Source organism: Bufo bufo, chromosome 2 (assembly GCF_905171765.1).
Source record: "Bufo bufo chromosome 2, aBufBuf1.1, whole genome shotgun sequence".
NCBI classification, from domain to species: Eukaryota; Metazoa; Chordata; class Amphibia; order Anura; family Bufonidae; genus Bufo; species Bufo bufo.
In genome coordinates this window covers 221,572,189-221,589,405 of record NC_053390.1, presented here as the reverse complement: position 1 = coordinate 221,589,405, position 17,217 = coordinate 221,572,189, and the positions used below count along the sequence as shown (strand labels likewise).

General features: G+C 44.0%; 1 protein-coding gene and 1 long non-coding RNA gene across 2 annotated transcripts in view; one reads left to right on the top strand and one right to left on the bottom strand.

Moving 5' to 3' along the window:
- TMEM132B (transmembrane protein 132B) overlaps positions 1-17,217 on the bottom strand; it is a 695,177-nt gene that overhangs the window by 427,670 nt on the left and 250,290 nt on the right. The gene's annotated exons all lie outside the window — the stretch shown is intronic.
- LOC120988644 lies at positions 3,498-4,700 on the top strand. The gene is made up of 5 exons (XR_005776160.1): positions 3,498-3,509; positions 3,902-3,916; positions 4,005-4,088; positions 4,287-4,334; positions 4,654-4,700. It is a non-coding gene; the product is annotated as an uncharacterized LOC120988644 (long non-coding RNA).

Here is a 17,217-nt window from a genome sequence, read left to right as displayed (position 1 = left end):
ACAGTCAGTAGCTACTGCCCAGCCAAGATCTGGAGGAGAGATCCACTGCTTCCTCCGGTAGGCAGGCAAGTAGTGATGATAAGAGTCGTGCGGGAGCTGGTGTTGTGAGCGGTCAGGCACGTGGCCCTGAGACTGATGAGGGTGACATCATTGACATGCAGACAGTAGTTAACGATGATGTGGCCAGTTGCAGATGGGTGCCGGGTGAACAGGGGCTTTATCATCATCAGGAAAAGAGGGTGGCACCTTGCGCGTGAGGCAGTGGCTGAGCAAGCAAGGTGGTAGCATGGCCGTGAGTCAGCAGGGTGGCAGCAGTGAAAGGTAAGTAGCCAAACGTGCCCGGGGTAGACCGCCCGCTACGCAGGAGCCTATCTGTCTGGAAAGAAGTTGAGATGCAGAGGTTCACGGAGGCAGCAGTAGCAGCCAGTCAGCATGGAGTGGTGGGGGGAAATTGCCATACTTGGCGGTGTGGCAATTTTTCATCAAGCCGCTGGAGGACGTCCGCATGGCCATTTGCAGAATCTGTGGGCAGAAGGTAAAGCGTGTTGCTGGTTCTACAGTCCCTCCTTTTCCATATGGTGAACTCTGCACCTTTCAGAGAACTGATGGCTTGTGCTGAGCCAAGGTGAAGAGTCCCAAGCCGTCATTACTTCTCCAAAAAGACAGTACCAGCCATTCACACGTATGTTGAACAGGAGGTGTGCCAGTCCTTGAGCCTGTCAGTGTCTGCTAAAATTCACTGCAGCGCCAACGTGTGGAGCTGTAACTACAGTCAAGAACAATATATGTCCTTTACGGCCCACTGGGTAAATGTGGTTCCTGCCCAGCCGCACCAGCAACTTGGCCAGGTGACGGCACTGCCGCCTTCACGGTTTCAAGCTGTGGGTCCTGCGCAAATGTCCTCTGCTGCCTCCTCATTCTCCACCTTGTCCTCAGCCTTCACTGCAGGCACAATTTGGAGTGCTCTTCCAGCATACCACATGTGCAGGGCACAGCGGTGTCACGCTGTTCTGCACCTAGTTTGCCTGAGCAAACAGAGTCACACAGGGGAGGAACTGCTCCACATCCTCCATAAAGAAATCGAATCCTGGTTGTTTCCTCGCCAAACAATGGGAAGGACATTATGTCGATGCTGCATCAAGGAGGGCTGAGCCATGCACCGTGCATGGCGTATGTGGTTAATCTGGTTGTAAAGCAGTTCCTGAAATCTTCTACCCGTCTGCAAGACATCCTTAAAATGGACAGGAAACTGTGCATGCACTTCAGACACACTTACACTGCAAAGCACACCCTTCTTTAGCTGCAAAAGGCAGACTGAATTCCCCAACATCACCTCATATGCGATATTTCCACCCGTTGGAACTCCACCCTCCACATGTTGGACCAACTATATAAGCAGAGGAAGGCCATAAATGATTTCTTGCCTTAGCAATACTGATAGATTACTGGACAAATGCTGAACATGTGAAGGAGGATGCTCAAAAGAGAAAACCGGTTTTTGGGGGTTGTTCTTATGACGGATGAGAAGAAGGGCAACATAACCAGTGATGTCAACACAAACTTACTCTCCACCCTCTCTACTCTGTCAGGGGGTCACTACATGTCTCAGAGTGTAACAGAACAGGTTCTCTAGAAATCTATGTGGAATTAGCTAACAATGGTGTAAAAGGAGTGCGCTCTTTCACTCTATAGTAGAATCTTGGGCCATAGCACAGTTCTTTATACCTGGTGCTAACATCGACCTGTAAGGCTGAGTTCACACTTGAGTTATTTGGTTAGTTTTGGCCCCGTAACTAACCAAATAAGTGAAGTGTGAAGTGATTTAAAGAGTGAAGCCTGTCATCTGCGTGTCATACTACCTCACAGTACTGTTTCACTAGCACAGCGGACTCCCTATGTATGTTTCTCCAATGCACAGTGTTCTGCACTACTATACAGGCTCTCAGCAACCAGGAAATAGCTGTTTTTTAACCCGATTCATCATGAATAAATTCGGATTGAATTAAATCTTTTTGGGAAATTCGGTGAACCGTCTGAATTCAATTTTTGAGAAATTTTCTCATCTGTAGTCATATTGTTTATAAAATTAAAATCTGATAAAATTGTAATTTATTGTAACGGTCGAGCTATTCTTTGGTGGAATATACAGGTGGTACAGGTTTTGTTACCCATGTCTAACATGTATATTCTGTAAATAAAGTCATTAGATGTATTATCTGTGACTTATATTGCAATGAAAATGTTTATTTTTCTTAATTTACTTTAACATCTTATGTTCCAGAGCATTATTTGCATATGATGATCTCCTAATTACATTTTCCACCAATGCAATGGCTTATATGCTCGAGAGCCTAATTTACATATTCATGTGATGATGTCACAATTACATTTTCCACCAATCCGATGGCTTATGCGTTCCTCATTTGCATATTCCGGTGACGTCATAAAGACAGTGTTCCTTAACCAGTGCCTGCAGCTCTAATCTGTGCAGTGCTGTTGTCTTCTCAGTGGGACATAGTTCTGTTCTCTTGCGTCCTTAGCGATTATTTGCTACTGGAAGCGATTTTACAAAAAATGCCTGGTTCTATCCAGACCATGTGGCTTCTACTGCTGGTAACATCTGTCTTCATCGGACAATCTCTCTGTTGCATACCATGCGATTCCAGAGGGAAAATGGCTATGGATAAATTCAACACCCTTATCAAAAGCCAAGTCGATGACATTGACTCAATAGAAGCCTATGTAAAGATCAAGCGGTTTGCCAAAGTCACCGAGAAAAAAGTCCTGGACTACCTTGAGGATGAAGTCGGGATACTGGGTAATTCTATTATTACCATTATTTCTGTTTTATGAAATCTCTAGATAGAGCCTAGATAGATAGATAGATATTAGATAAATAAGTAATGTAGCATTATTTTCTTTCCAGATAAATATGCTATATCTGAAATTGCGTCCGAATATAAAAAATCTGTGGACGTCATCCAGGATATAGATTTTAAGGGTAAGTACAATATTTTCTATGTAGGCGGGAATTCTACTTCTCTTATTAATAGGAATTGTCAGTGTGTTAGGGGCACAGACCAATAGATGAGGGGACTGGACTCATTATTCTCCTCTTTATATATTTTAGAGATCCAGCTTCTTCACATCATTGGACTCCAATTCCAGCGACTCAAAGAAAAGCTTAAGGTTATCGTCCAGGATTCAAACCAACGTAAGTGAAATCTTTTACCTGTCTACCATTGTACTTGTGTTCTACGTGTCTGGTAGGTTGTCAGAGATGGTGTTTTCTGCTCGATTTCCTTTCCATACAGCCTAGTGACAGGAGGGAGTGATTGTAATAAAATGTCCTATAAAGGGAATTGCTATTTGTGCAGTTTTCTGTGGTATTATTGCCATGTTATAGATGGAGTCGTCATATACAGGGGATTTCTGTTCTCTATTGTTTTCTATTAGTAATTCTGTATTCCTTCATTTCTCACTTTTAGGGAGGTGTCCAAATAAACAAGGTGAGTTCTTCTAGATATAACATGTGCTATAATATGACATATAAATGTATTACACAAACAGGCTTTATGTAGTAATAGTAATGGAGACACAAACTAGAGATCCCCACAGCCACCAATCACATCACTGCTGTTATCTCCTACCCTGTACTGGACACATGAAAGCCAGCATCTGATTCGTTGTCAGGGATGTTTGCACTAGGAGCTGCTGCTCTCTATAGAGGGCCCGGACTGTACTGGGGTAGCTCAGAGATTCCTGTCAATGGAAATCTAGAAAACACAGCGATCAAGACAGAGACACTGATATCATGTAATAATGAGACCCAGAGATTAGAGGTTTCTGGGTTTGACAATGAGAACTGTCAGTAATATCTTCTTTCTTCTCCATTCCTCAGGTGCAGACAGCTGTGGTAAGTACATTTTATACCAGATTTCAGCTTCTTGTCATTATTATTCTCTATAAGTTTGGTAGGTTATAACACAAGTGCATTTCCCCAGGATTAATGGTGCAAACCTATACCAACTGTAAGACCTGCGCCGAGGAGAAGGTTGTCTGCGCCGGGGGCCCTCCAAAAAATCAAGGTACAGTATAAGATTTCTATCATACACCAGAGGATCTAGGATTACATTATATAATACGTCAATGGACCTCTCCCTTAAGTGTGTGTAAACTATGTGTATAGTATGTGTACTGTGCCTATTATACAAAGGTGAGCAGCACTACATAGGTGCTATACACAGCACGCACTGACTATTATATGCCATTTCCTCTTTTGACAGACTACTTGGAGAGATGCAGCTGCCTGTGCACCTCCAACAGATGTTTCGGTAAAGTAGAAGTTTCTATTCTTATATCTACATTCATATAGTATGCCAGTAAAGTGACTAAATATTCCAATCACTTCCAATAGTCCATAGTTCATGGCAGAGAATCAGACTTCCTGAAGCAGGAGGACATTTACATTAATATGATTCCGTCCATAAGCAGACTATAAGGGTGATTTGTGGCAGGCTGTACAGTATATTGTCCATGTGCTGTTGACAGAGGGGTGATAGATACTAGCATATGATTATCATACTTATTATAATATTATAAAAAGTGTCTTTAATGCTTGGCTCATATTTCATTTCTTTTTTCTTTTCTCAGATCTGAAAACTGGACGGTCCTGCTCTCCATGTAAAGATCACAAGTCTCATCTCGCAGAGACTGTAAACTGTGGAGGTGAGGAGACAGAAGAATATAATCAGTTACTATCAGTCCCCTCTATGGTGCCCATATTTCCTATTAGGTCATATGGAAGGAGACGTGTTATTGAGACAACCCCTTTAAATGCAGGACAGAATATCTACACAATTACTTCTGTAATATCTTCTTTCATTTTCCTTCTTTCTAGAGATAAATATCAAAGTTCCAGAGTATGAAGAACTAATTCTGGACTGCAGCTTTGAATGGTACGCGAGGCTGGAGGACTCCTATCAGAACGTGTTCACCCTGGTAAGTGAAATGCAGATGCCCAAGAAAATAAGTGAAAAACTGGGAGATTGTTAATAAGTTTTATGACCATCATATTAAGGCAGCGCTTCCCAAACCATTTCCTTCATCACCCAAAACATTTATCAGAAAGTCCTTTTACCCATGTTATGTCATGTCAGCAAATTATTATCAGTATTGTTATCTAAGTTATTATCAGTATTGTTATCTGAATTATAAGTAATTGTGACCTATGAGGTTCTAACAGTTCTCTATATTATTTCTCTAGCATCGTGAACATGAACCCAAAATCACCCGGGAGCCCTACCTAGTGATCAAGGGCGTAATGAAGGGAGACTCTGGCCGGTACACGTGTACCACCATCCTGGACTCTGAAGTGCCAGTGAGTAAGATCACCTACAATGTGGCAGGTGAGGACATATTATTACTGGCACTATGCTGGGTGGCAATACTTAGATACATGGGATTCATATCTGTTTATAGTTGAAAATTAGGGAGAAAAGAACTAGTTCCGAAAAGCTGAACTGTCACCTACAATGTGGGGTTATTTTCTATTAGTATTTGTAAGGAAAAACCTATAAAGTGATAATTTAAGCCACTTCGGTATTTTGGAGCCACTCTTGGTTTTGACAGTGCTTCTGAGCCGCCATGATACAGACATATATAATATTATTTCATATAAAATACACTACAAAGTCATTATCATTCTCTTCATGGTATGAACTATTAATGTAATTGTTTTCCTCATTTAGTTATCAGTGGATCGGAACAGGGGATAGAAAAATACCATCCTCGCCCAACACTTCCTGATGTGCTTGACATCACAGCGCCTGAGTCGCCAATTCTAGAGGAGCTCCATAACAGCAATGCTTCCCTCACAGCAATATCTGTGGCCGGCTCCGTCACCATCATGTTGATCGCTGGCATATGGTAGGTAGCATTTATAAGTACTCTAAGGAGCTAGCGTATTATTGCTGCTTAATATTTACAGCGTAAACTTAGTCCAGGCAGTCACAAGGTGCGGCAGATTTATCACAGTGCTGAAGGCTTCATGATAAATGTGGCGCATATTACAAGGCCAGACATGTTATAATGTAACGAGAACACATTGGAGGATCTGTGCACACATTTCATTCAGAGCTCACATGTAAATAGTGGATATTAAATAACTGATCTTCTTTTTTTAGCGTCTGCATATTCTGGAGGAGGAAAATGAAATCTAGAGAGCCTCCGGAAAAAGAGCCAGTGTAAAGGCGAACAGTCAAGCACCATCCTGAACTACTGCCACCAAAAAAATACTGAAAACTAAAAAATCCCCTTCCTTGAAAAAAAATATAAAAAATTATCTTCCCTTCCCCCACTTCTCCTTTCCTTTTCTCTCCTTAATCCCTCTCCATAAAATAATAAAAAAAAACTAATATTTCCCAAAAAAACAAAAATAACCTTCCCTTCCCCATTTCTTCCCTCCCCTTCTATCCCCCAAAAAATAAAAAATAAAAAAAATCCTGACTGCAGTGTTTCTTTTGTTTTCTTCACCTTAAGTGACCATACATGGAACAAGAGCTACAGAGACTATATCATAGAAAGACCAGGAGGATCGAACATCTTTTTTATTCCTCATCAGGACTTACATACACATTAGTTAAGCTTGATTTCTTTAAAAAAAAAACATACTTATACCTTTGCATAGTTCTGTTATTCATGCTTTGTTTACATGCTGCAGCAAAGCTGTGGGGGCGTGTAACAACAATGCTGAGCTCTCCCTCATCAATATTTGTGGGTGTGAATAATCTGCCCTTCCCCGCCCCCCAGGCATTACACTGTTACATGATCATCTCCTAGCTCACACGGTTATAGATCAGTAAATATCTTTCTCTCTCTCTCTCTCTCTCTCTCTCTACAGTATATCTATATATATATATATATATATATATATATATATACAGTACAGACCAAAAGTTTGGACACACCTTCTCATTCAAAGAGTTTTCTTTATTTTCATGACTATGAAGGCATCAAAACTATGAATTAACACATGTGGAATTATATACATAACAAACAAGTGTGAAACAACAGAAAATATCTCATATTCTAGGTTCTTCAAAGTAGCCACCTTTTGCTTTGATTACTGCTTTGCACACTCTTGGCGTTCTCTTGATGAGCTTCAAGAGGTAGTCCCCTGAAATGGTCTTCCAACAGTCTTGAAGGAGTTCCCAGAGATGCTTAGCACTTGTTGGCCCTTTTGCCTTCACTCTGCGGTCCAGCTCACCCCAAACCATCTCGATTGGGTTCAGGTCCGGTGACTGTGGAGGACAGGTCATCTGGCGCAGCACCCCATCACTCTCCTTCATGGTCAAATAGCCCTTACTTTCAAAGTTTTCCCAATTTTTCGGCTGACTGACTGACCTTCATTTCTTAAAGTAATGATGGCCACTCGTTTTTCTTTACTTAGATGCTTTTTTCTTGCCATAATACCAATTCTAACAGTCTATTCAGTAGGACTATCAGCTGTGTATCCACCTGACTTCTCCTCAACGCAACTGATGGTCCCAACCCCATTTATAAGGCAAGAAATCCCACTTATTAAACCTGACAGGGCACACCTGTGAAGTGAAAACCATTTCAGGGGACTACCTCTTGAAGCTCATCAAGAGAATGCCAAGAGTGTGCAAAGCAGTAATCAAAGCAAAAGGTGGCTACTTTGAAGAACCTAGAATATGACATATTTTCAGTTGTTTCACACTTGTTTGTTATGTATATAATTCCACATGTGTTAATTCATAGTTTTGATGCCTTCAGTGTGAATCTACAATTTTCATAGTCATGAAAATAAAGAAAACTCTTTGAATAAGAAGGTGTGTCCAAACTTTTGGTCTGTACTGTATATATATATATATATATATATATAGATATATATATACTTTGCAACAACGGCTCCCTCACGGTCAAACCGGCCGACAAGGGGGGAGCCGTTGTTGTGATGGACACCCAATGGTACGTCTCAGAAATACAGAGACAACTGGGAGACCCCCTGGTGTATAGACAGCTGAACCATGACCCTAAATTTGATGTGATGAAGGTTATCACTAGTATACTTGATAGAGCTAAAGCAGGAGGTTTGATCGATGAAGCTCTCTACAAGTATCTATTGATAACACATCCCAAAACACCATTGATATATGTGTTACCTAAAATTCACAAGAGTATGCTAAATCCCCCGGGGAGACCCAGCGTCTCCGGGAGGGAGTCTGTGTTCTCCAACTTAGCTATCTTCTTGGATAAGATACTGAGAAGGTTTGCTGTTGGAGCCAGATCCTACATACGTGACACAGGTGACTTCCTGAATAGGATTGCTAATGTGGAAGTGACGGCTAGGACTCTGCTAGTCTCTTTTGATGTGGTGAGCCTCTACACCTCTATCAACCATGATAGGGGTGTGGAGGCAGTCAGGAAATGTCTGGCTTCTACCCAATACACTGATGAATGTAGGGAGTTCATATTGGACCTGCTCGGTGTAGTGTTAAGGTACAACTACTTTGCATTTCAGGATGGCTACTTTCTACAACAGCGGGGAACCGCAATGGGTTCGAATATGGCGCCGACCTACGCCAACATTTTCATGTCGGGCCTGGAGGCTGAACACGTCTATGTGTCCCACCACTTTGGCCTAGTGCGGGGGTGGTGGAGATACATAGACGATGTTTTTGTCATCTGGGACGGCACTGAGGGTGAGCTGGCCAATTTTCACACCTTTTTGAATGCAATAGACCCAGAAATACAGTTTACGTTGACGTACTCCACCGAGCAGGTCCAATTTTTGGATACCATGGTGATCAAACAAGGTACGGTACTGGTGACCGACTTATACACCAAACCGACGGACTGTAATAAGCTGTTGAAGTTTGAGAGCTGTCACCCACGGTCCATGGTCAAAACCTTACCACGGAGCCAGTTCCTCCGTGTGCAACGTATAGTAAAAGACCCCAAGATATGTGACATGAGATTGTCGCAGATGGCGGACAAGTTTGTCAATAGGGGGTACCCTAGAAGACTAGTTCATAGACAACTGGATGAGCTGGAATCTAGGACCCCTAAGGACACCAATAAACAGATTAGAGTGCCATTCATCTCTACTTTTACTGAGGGTAGCTATCAGGTAGCAGATGCTATCAAAAAGCACTGGCCAATATTGCATAGCAACTTTCAAAAAGTCAAAGAATTTGCCGTACCTCCCCTGATGTCCTATAGGCGAGCACCTAGTCTGAAGGATAAGCTAGTCAAGGCTGAGGTGGCTGGGGGCAAAGCCCCAGTGCAGACATATATAGGTCGCAAGAAATATGGATGCTACCCATGCTTAGGCTGCGTAAACTGCAGTTATATGTTAAAAGGTGAAAAATTCACACACCCGATACTGAAGAAGCAATTTGAGATACGGCACTTCTTGACCTGTGATAGTTCATTTGTGATCTATCTCTTGTCTTGCCCCTGCAATCTCTTCTATGTAGGGGAGACTATTTGTGAGGTCAAGACTAGAATGAACTATCACAGGTACTCGATTCGGCAAAAAAGGAGAGATCTTCCTGTGCCTAAGCACTTTATTGAGGCAGGGCACGGAGAGAAAGATCTCAAATTTAGGGTGATAGATCACATACCCCCACTTAAACGGGGAGGCAACAGGGAAAGATTACTTAAGCATAGATTCCCGTGATAGGAACATAGTCCTACCACTTTACAAATCGCTAGTCAGACCACACATGGAGTACTGTGTACAGTTCTGGGCTCCTGTAAGCAAGGCAGACATAGCAGAGCTGGAGAGGGTTCAGAGGAGGGCAACTAAAGTAATAACTGGAATGGGGCAACTACAGTACCCTGAAAGATTATCAAAATTAAGGTTATTCACTTTAGAAAAAAGACGACTGAGGGGAGATCTAATTAATATGTATAAATATATCAGGGGTCAGTACAGAGATCTATCCCATCAGCTATTTATCCCCAGGACTGTGACTGTGACGAGGGGACATCCTCTGCGTCTGGAGGAAAGAAGGTTTGTACACAAACATAGAAGAGGATTCTTTACGGTAAGAGCAGTGAGACTATGGAACTCTCTGCCTGAGGAGGTGGTGATGGTGAGTACAATAAAGGAATTCAAGAGGGGCCTGGATGTATTTCTGGAGCTTAATAATATTACAGGCTATAGCTACTAGAGAGGGGTCGTTGATCGAGGGAGTTATTCTGATTGCATGATTGGAGTCGGGAAGGAATTTTTTATTCCCCTAAAGTGGAGAAAATTGGCTTCTACCTCACAGGGTTTTTGGCCTTCCTCTGGATCAACTTGCAGGATAACAGGCCGAACTGGATGGACAAATGTCTTTTTTCGGCCTTATGTACTATGTATGTGGATACATAGGCTACGGACACTGAAGCCGGATGGCCTTAAAGGGTTTCTATCACTTCGTTTCACCTATTTAGCTTTCAGACACTAGCGATCCGCTAGTGTCTGCTTTATCTAACCATCCTAATATAAGAGCTTATTGTCCTGCCGTTTAGCTAAAAAAATAACTTATATAGATATGCAAATGAGCCTCTAGGTGCTATGGGGGCGTGATTAGCACCTAGAGGCTCCGTCTACATTAACAAACTGCCGCCGCCCAGCGCGTCCCTCCAGCCCGCCCATCTCCTCCGGAATGCGATGCTCCTCGTATTCGGCGCATGCGCAGTGAATGTCTGATCGCTTCCCTGCTCAGACATCTCCACTGCGCCTGCGCCGATGACGTCATAGTGCTCCGAGGAACAGGCGCAGTGGAGATGTCTGAGCAGGGAAGCGTCAGACATTCACTGCGCATGCGCAGAACAGAGACGCGCACGGAGAGGATCGCTTCAGCTGGAGATGGGCGGGCTGGAGGGACGCGCTGGGCGGCGGCAGTTTGTTAAGGTAGACGGAGCCTCTAGGTGCTAATCACGCCCCCATAGCACCTAGAGGCTCATTTGCATATCTATATAAGTTATTTTTTTAGCTAAACGGCAGGACAATAAGCTCTTATATTAGGATGGTTAGATAGAGCAGACACTAGCGGATCGCTAGTGTCTGAAATCTAAATAGGTGAAACAAAGTGATAGAAACCCTTTAATGCCGAATGTAGATGGGAATTATGTGGGTGATGGATAGGTGCTGTGCTCGCCGACGTGGGGGTCCTTGACCGCTCTGTCTGGGGTAGGAGACATGTAACAGTGCTAATATGTCTGATTAGATTATCAATGTATATTGATGGTATTTTCATTTATTCTAGATGATTTTTGATAAACTTGATGAGCCTTTGTCTTTGTACTGGATGGAGCCGCCCAATGACCTTGGATGCAAGATTGTGATAGTGACCATTGTGTGGATACCAGCGGGACTGCGACTCACGACTTGGATTGTCACCATGGTGCACGCTACTTTTATTGAAATTTGATTGTCACTTTATTTGTACTGATGATGTGTGCGATTTCACTTGCCTCATATTTGTGAGCTGGGGGTATTATACACACATCAGTGCTATAGGTGTGGGCAGATGGGAGGTGTGGGCAGATGGGAGGTGTGTCCCACTGTAACCACACATGAATGGGGTATTCTAGTGATGGCCAGTGTCGGGTGGGCGGTCACTCTGTGTGAGTTAACGGAGTTTGATTGCCTATCCGTTGGGCCAGCTATATGCTCCTGCATATGCATTGCTATTTAGATTGCGTGCATTGATATGTGTCCTGGTGACAGTACATACGCTCGCATTCCTCCCGGTTGTTTACATCACCATGATCACTAAAGCACGCCCCCGTGTGCTGTGCGTCTGACGCTGAGTCACATGACTTGGCCTCTCTCCCCTCACAGCTGCGTCTCTTGCGGTGCGCTCCAGAGGATGACGCTGCGGTCCATGGAGCGGTCACGTGTGAGCGCGGCTTTGCCGGTGGGGGTTGCCAATGACGTCTGACTCGGCGCATGCGCATCGCCGGCGGGGGGACGCCAATGCCGGCCGGTTCCAAGTGTCTCAGTGTGGTGAGCTCCGTCCTGTTGATTTTAACTTATGATATGGTACAGCTGTACCAACTATTGATGTTTTTAACCCCATATGCACCGATCACTTTCTGCACAGTGTCCACTGTGGGTAATTATGTATTGAATAGAGAGGGATACATATTCTATTTTATAATTGAAACACAGAGATTCATCTCTATATATTAGTTTTGATAACATTATGATCACTTATGAAATGTTTTTACGCTTGTAGTATGAGAATGTTCATTATACACTTATGTCATGTATTTATATGGTTAATGATCACGTGACTTGACTGGAGTCACGCCAAATCACTGATTGTAATTGATCTGAATTGATTGATGGGTATATATACCTTGTCATATGCACTGTTATTTAGCTTGAGAAAGGCCTCATTGAGCAGGCCGAAACGTCGCTTGAATAAAGTTTGGGGTCCTCACCCGTTCACTCTATACTGGAAGTGCTGCCTCATCATTCGTTTGATATATTTCGTGGAGGAAGAGCCGACCTCTGTGGGGACTTTGCACCCGGTACATCGCATCTGACTGTGCTGCTGCACTATTTGTGTTTTTATATATATATATATATACATATACATATATATATATATATATATATATATATATATATATAGAAATGAAAGTTCCAGGCAGCACTCCTAGTAATGAGTGTTTGGGTGCCAGCGGTGAAAGCACCTTACCAAGGTGTATAATGTAGAATAAAGAATGACACCGCGGCACATCCGTTTGGTGAAGAAAAGTGGGACCCTTTTTTCACCTATGCAACGTTTCGGTCCGCTTACTAGGACCATTTTCAAGCAATGAAATTGAAAATGGTCCCAGTAAGCGGATCGAAATGTCGCATAGGTGAATAAAGGGTCCCACTTTTCTTCACCAAACGGATGTGCCGCGGTGTCATTCTTTATTCTATATATATATATATATATATATATATATATATACACTCACCTAAAGAATTATTAGGAACACCATACTAATACGGTGTTGGACCCCCTTTTGCCTTCAGAACTGCCTTAATTCTACGTGGCATTGATTCAACAAGGTGCTGATAGCATTCTTTAGAAATGTTGGCCCATATTGATAGGATAGCATCTTGCAGTTGATGGAGATTTGAGGGATGCACATCCAGGGCATGAAGCTTCCGCTCCACCACATCCCAAAGATGCTCTATTGGGTTGAGATCTGGTGACTGTGGGGGCCATTTTAGTACAGTGAACTCATTGTCATGTTCAAGAAACCAATTTGAAATGATTCGAGCTTTGTGACATGGTGCATTATCCTGCTGGAAGTAGCCATCAGAGATAGATACATGTTCTCATTCTGTTTACGCCAAATTCGGACTCTTCCATTTGAATGTCTCAACAGAAATCGAGACTCATCAGACCAGGCAACATTTTTCCAGTCTTCAACAGTCCAATTTTAGTGAGCTCGTGCAAATTGTAGCCTCTTTTTCCTATTTGTAGTGGAGATGAGTGGTACCCTGTGGGGTCTTCTGCTGTTGTAGCCCATCCGCCTCAAGGTTGTGCGTGTTGTGGCTTCACAAATGCTTTGCTGCATACCTCGGTTGTAACGAGTGGTTATTTCAGTCAACGTTGCTCTTCTATCAGCTTGAATCAGTCGGCCCATTCTCCTCTGACCTCTAGCATCCACAAGGCATTTTTGCCCACAGGACTGCCGCATACTGGATGTTTTTCCCTTTTCACACCATTCTTTGTAAACCCTAGAAATGGTTGTGCGTGAAAATCCCAGTAACTGAGCAGATTGTGAAATACTCAGACCGGCCCGTCTGGCACCAACAACCATGCCACGCTCTAAATTGCTTAAATCACCTTTCTTTCCCATTCTGACATTAAGTTTGGAGTTCAGGAGATTGTCTTGACCAGGACCACACCCCTAAATGCATTGAAGCAACTGCCATGTGATTGGTTGACTAGATAATTGCATTAATGAGAAATAGAACAGGTGTTCCTAATAATTCTTTAGGTGAGTGTATATATATATTCATATATATCATCAATATATGTATTGTAGGGATTCGCTATGGTAGAGAGGACAAGCGGACGCAGTACAGAGGCAAAGACCAGTTTGTAATCTAAAAAACCTTTAATCACACTTATGGCAACAAAACAGTACCACAGTCCATTTGCAGTTTTGCTGTTCGTTCACACCTAGACAGTTCATACAGCAACACAGTCACCTGTTATCCTAGGTGTTAGTTCACACCCGATCGGCATTACTCAAGACAGAGCATACCTCCCAAACTCAGGCCTCCATCCTTGCACACGGCTCAGATTCCAATCCAGCGATTGCCAGAGCTCCTCTGTCAGAGAGAGGTAATCACAACCAGCTAACACTGCCGGCTGGGTTTTTTATAGGCCAGTCAAGACCCGGCCTGGAACGTGGAGAGTAGTTACCCACCCAGCACTTTGACTACTCCCAGAAAGAGCCGTCCCCGATCAACTATGCAGCTATACTAAATAGCTAGGTGTCAAACAGCAACTGCTGGTGACTAGAGTTGAGCGGACACCTGGATGTTTGGGTTCGACGAGTTCGGCCGAACTTGAAAAAAAAGTTCGGGTTCGGGTCCCAAACTTGACCCCGAACCCCATTGAAGTCAATGGGGACCCAAACTTTTAGGCACTAAAATGTCTCTAAAATAGTCCTGGAAAGGGCTAGAGGGCTGCAAAAGGCACAAAAATGTGCTTAAGACCATGGCAACTGTTCTGCAAACAAATGTGGATAGGGAAAATTTAAAATAACAATCTGGATCTAGGAGTAGGAGGTTGAGGAGGCGGTGGATGGGTGGATGTGGCGGTGTAGGTGGAAGCGGCGGTGAAGGAGGAATAGGTAGCCAACACTGATTTGTGTTATTTTTTTTTTTTTAAATTGGGGTATCCCCCAAAATATTGGGACATATAACAAAATAAAACAAAGAATAAGTGCACTTGAGTACAAGAATGGATGGTTGAGGCTGATATAAATGTCTATTCTGCACAAGGTACGGACAAGTCCTGTGGGATCCATGCCTGGTTCATTTTAATAAATGTAAGCTTGTCCACATTGGCTGCGGCCTGTGATAATGCTCTCTGCCGGGCTAAACACATGTTCACACTATACACTGGCTGCAGGGCAGGTCAGCACCTACAAGGCTGACAAAGCTTTTCCACATTTTGGCCATGCTAACCCTGCCTTCTCAGGTGCCGGCGGTGCCCCAGCTGCGTTGGCGACCTCTCCCTCCTCCTCTGCCTTCGCCTTGTGCTTCCACTGTGCCCCCGCTGTCAGGTGGGAATGCCATCATCAGCGTGCGCTTGTAGTCGCGCATCTTTCGATCAGTAACAGATGTTTTCACTAAATTTAGTTCCCTGTCAGCAATGCAGAGCAGGGGTTCATTCACGGCAAAAGGGGGTTCATGTCACCCAGCAATAGAACAGAGGATTCTGAGAGATTTAGGCCCCTGTCACCCAGGCACAGCAGGAGTTCATTCACGGCAAAAGGGGGTTCATGTCACCCAGAAATAGAACAGAGGATTTTGAGAGATTTAGGCCCCTGTCACCCAGGCACAGCAGGGGTTCATTCACGGCAAAAGGGGGTTCATGTCACCCAGCAATAGAACAGAGGATTTTGAGAGATTTAGGCCCCTGTCACCCAGGCACAGCAGGGGTTCATTCACGGCAAAAGGGGGTTCATGTCACCCAGCAATAGAACAGAGGATTTTGAGAGCTTTAGGCCCCTGTCACCCACGCACAGCAGGGGTTTGTATACGCCAAAAATTGTAAAATGTCACCCGACAATTGAAAATAAGAATTCTTTCAATTTAGGGCACTAAAATTGGCACTTTTTTTGCATTAAAATGGCTCTAAAATAGTCCTTAAAAAGGCTAGAGGGATGTAAAAGGCAGTAAAATGTGCTTAAGAGCATGGCAACTGCTCTGCAAACAAATGTGGATAGGAAAATAACTTAAAAATTACAAATTATTAACCTGCAACTCAGAGAAGGAGGGGGATATGGAGTCGAAAGGTTGAGGAGGCGGTGAATGTGGTGTTTTAGGTGGATGCAGCAATGGAGGAGGAGGAGGTAGCCAACAATGTTTATTTTTTATTTTTTATTGGGGTAGGTAGCCCCTAAAATATTGGGACAAATACAAAAAAAAGAAAACAAAGAATCATTGCACTTGACTTGAGTACAAGAATGTATGTTTGATGGTGGTATAAATGTCTATTCTGCACAAGGTACAGACAAGTCTTGTGGGATCCAAGACTGGTTCATTTTAATGAACGTGAGCTTGTCCACGTTGGCTGTGGACAGGCGGTGCCCCCTGCCGTGCTAAACACACGTTCAGATAATACACTGGCTGCAGGGCAGGCCAGCACCTCCAAGGCGTAAAGGGCAAGCTCAGGCCATGTGCCCAATTTGGAGACCCAGAAGTTGAAGGGGGCAGACCCGTCATTCAGTACGTGTAGGCGTGTGCACACATACTGCTCCACCATGTTGGTGAAATGCTGCCTCCTGCTAAGACGTTCTATATCAGCTGGTGGTGCTGGTTGCTGTGGCGTGCTGACAAAGCTTTTCCACATTTCGGCCATGCTAACCCTGCCTTCTGAGGTGCTGGCGGTGCCCCAGCTGTGTTGGCGACCTCTTCCTCGTCCTCTGCCTTGTGCTTCCACTGTGCCCCCGCTGTCAGGTGGGAATGCCACCAGCAGCGCGTCTACCAGCGTGCGCTTGTACTCGCGCATCTTACGATCACGCTCCAGTGACGGAATTAAGGACGGTACGTTGTCCTTGTAACGGGGATCCAGCAGCGTGGCCACCCAGTAATCAGCACAAGTTAGAATGTGGGCAACTCGGCGGTCGTTGCGGAGACACTGCAGCATGTAATCGCTCATGTGTGCCAGGCTGCCCAGAGGCAAAGAAAAGCTGTCCTCTGTGGGAGGTGTATCGTCTGTGTCCTCTGTATCCCCCCATCCACGCACCAGTGATGGCCATGAGCTGGTCTGGGTGCCACCCTGCTGTGAACATGGTTCCTCCTCCTGCATCTTCTCCTCCTCATCCTCCACCTCCAGAACTGTGCCCTGGCTGGACAATTGTGTACCTTGGGTTTGTGGGTGCAGGAACCCACCCTCCGAGCCACTTGGGAATGACTGGCCGGAAACCCTATGAAATGATCCCTCT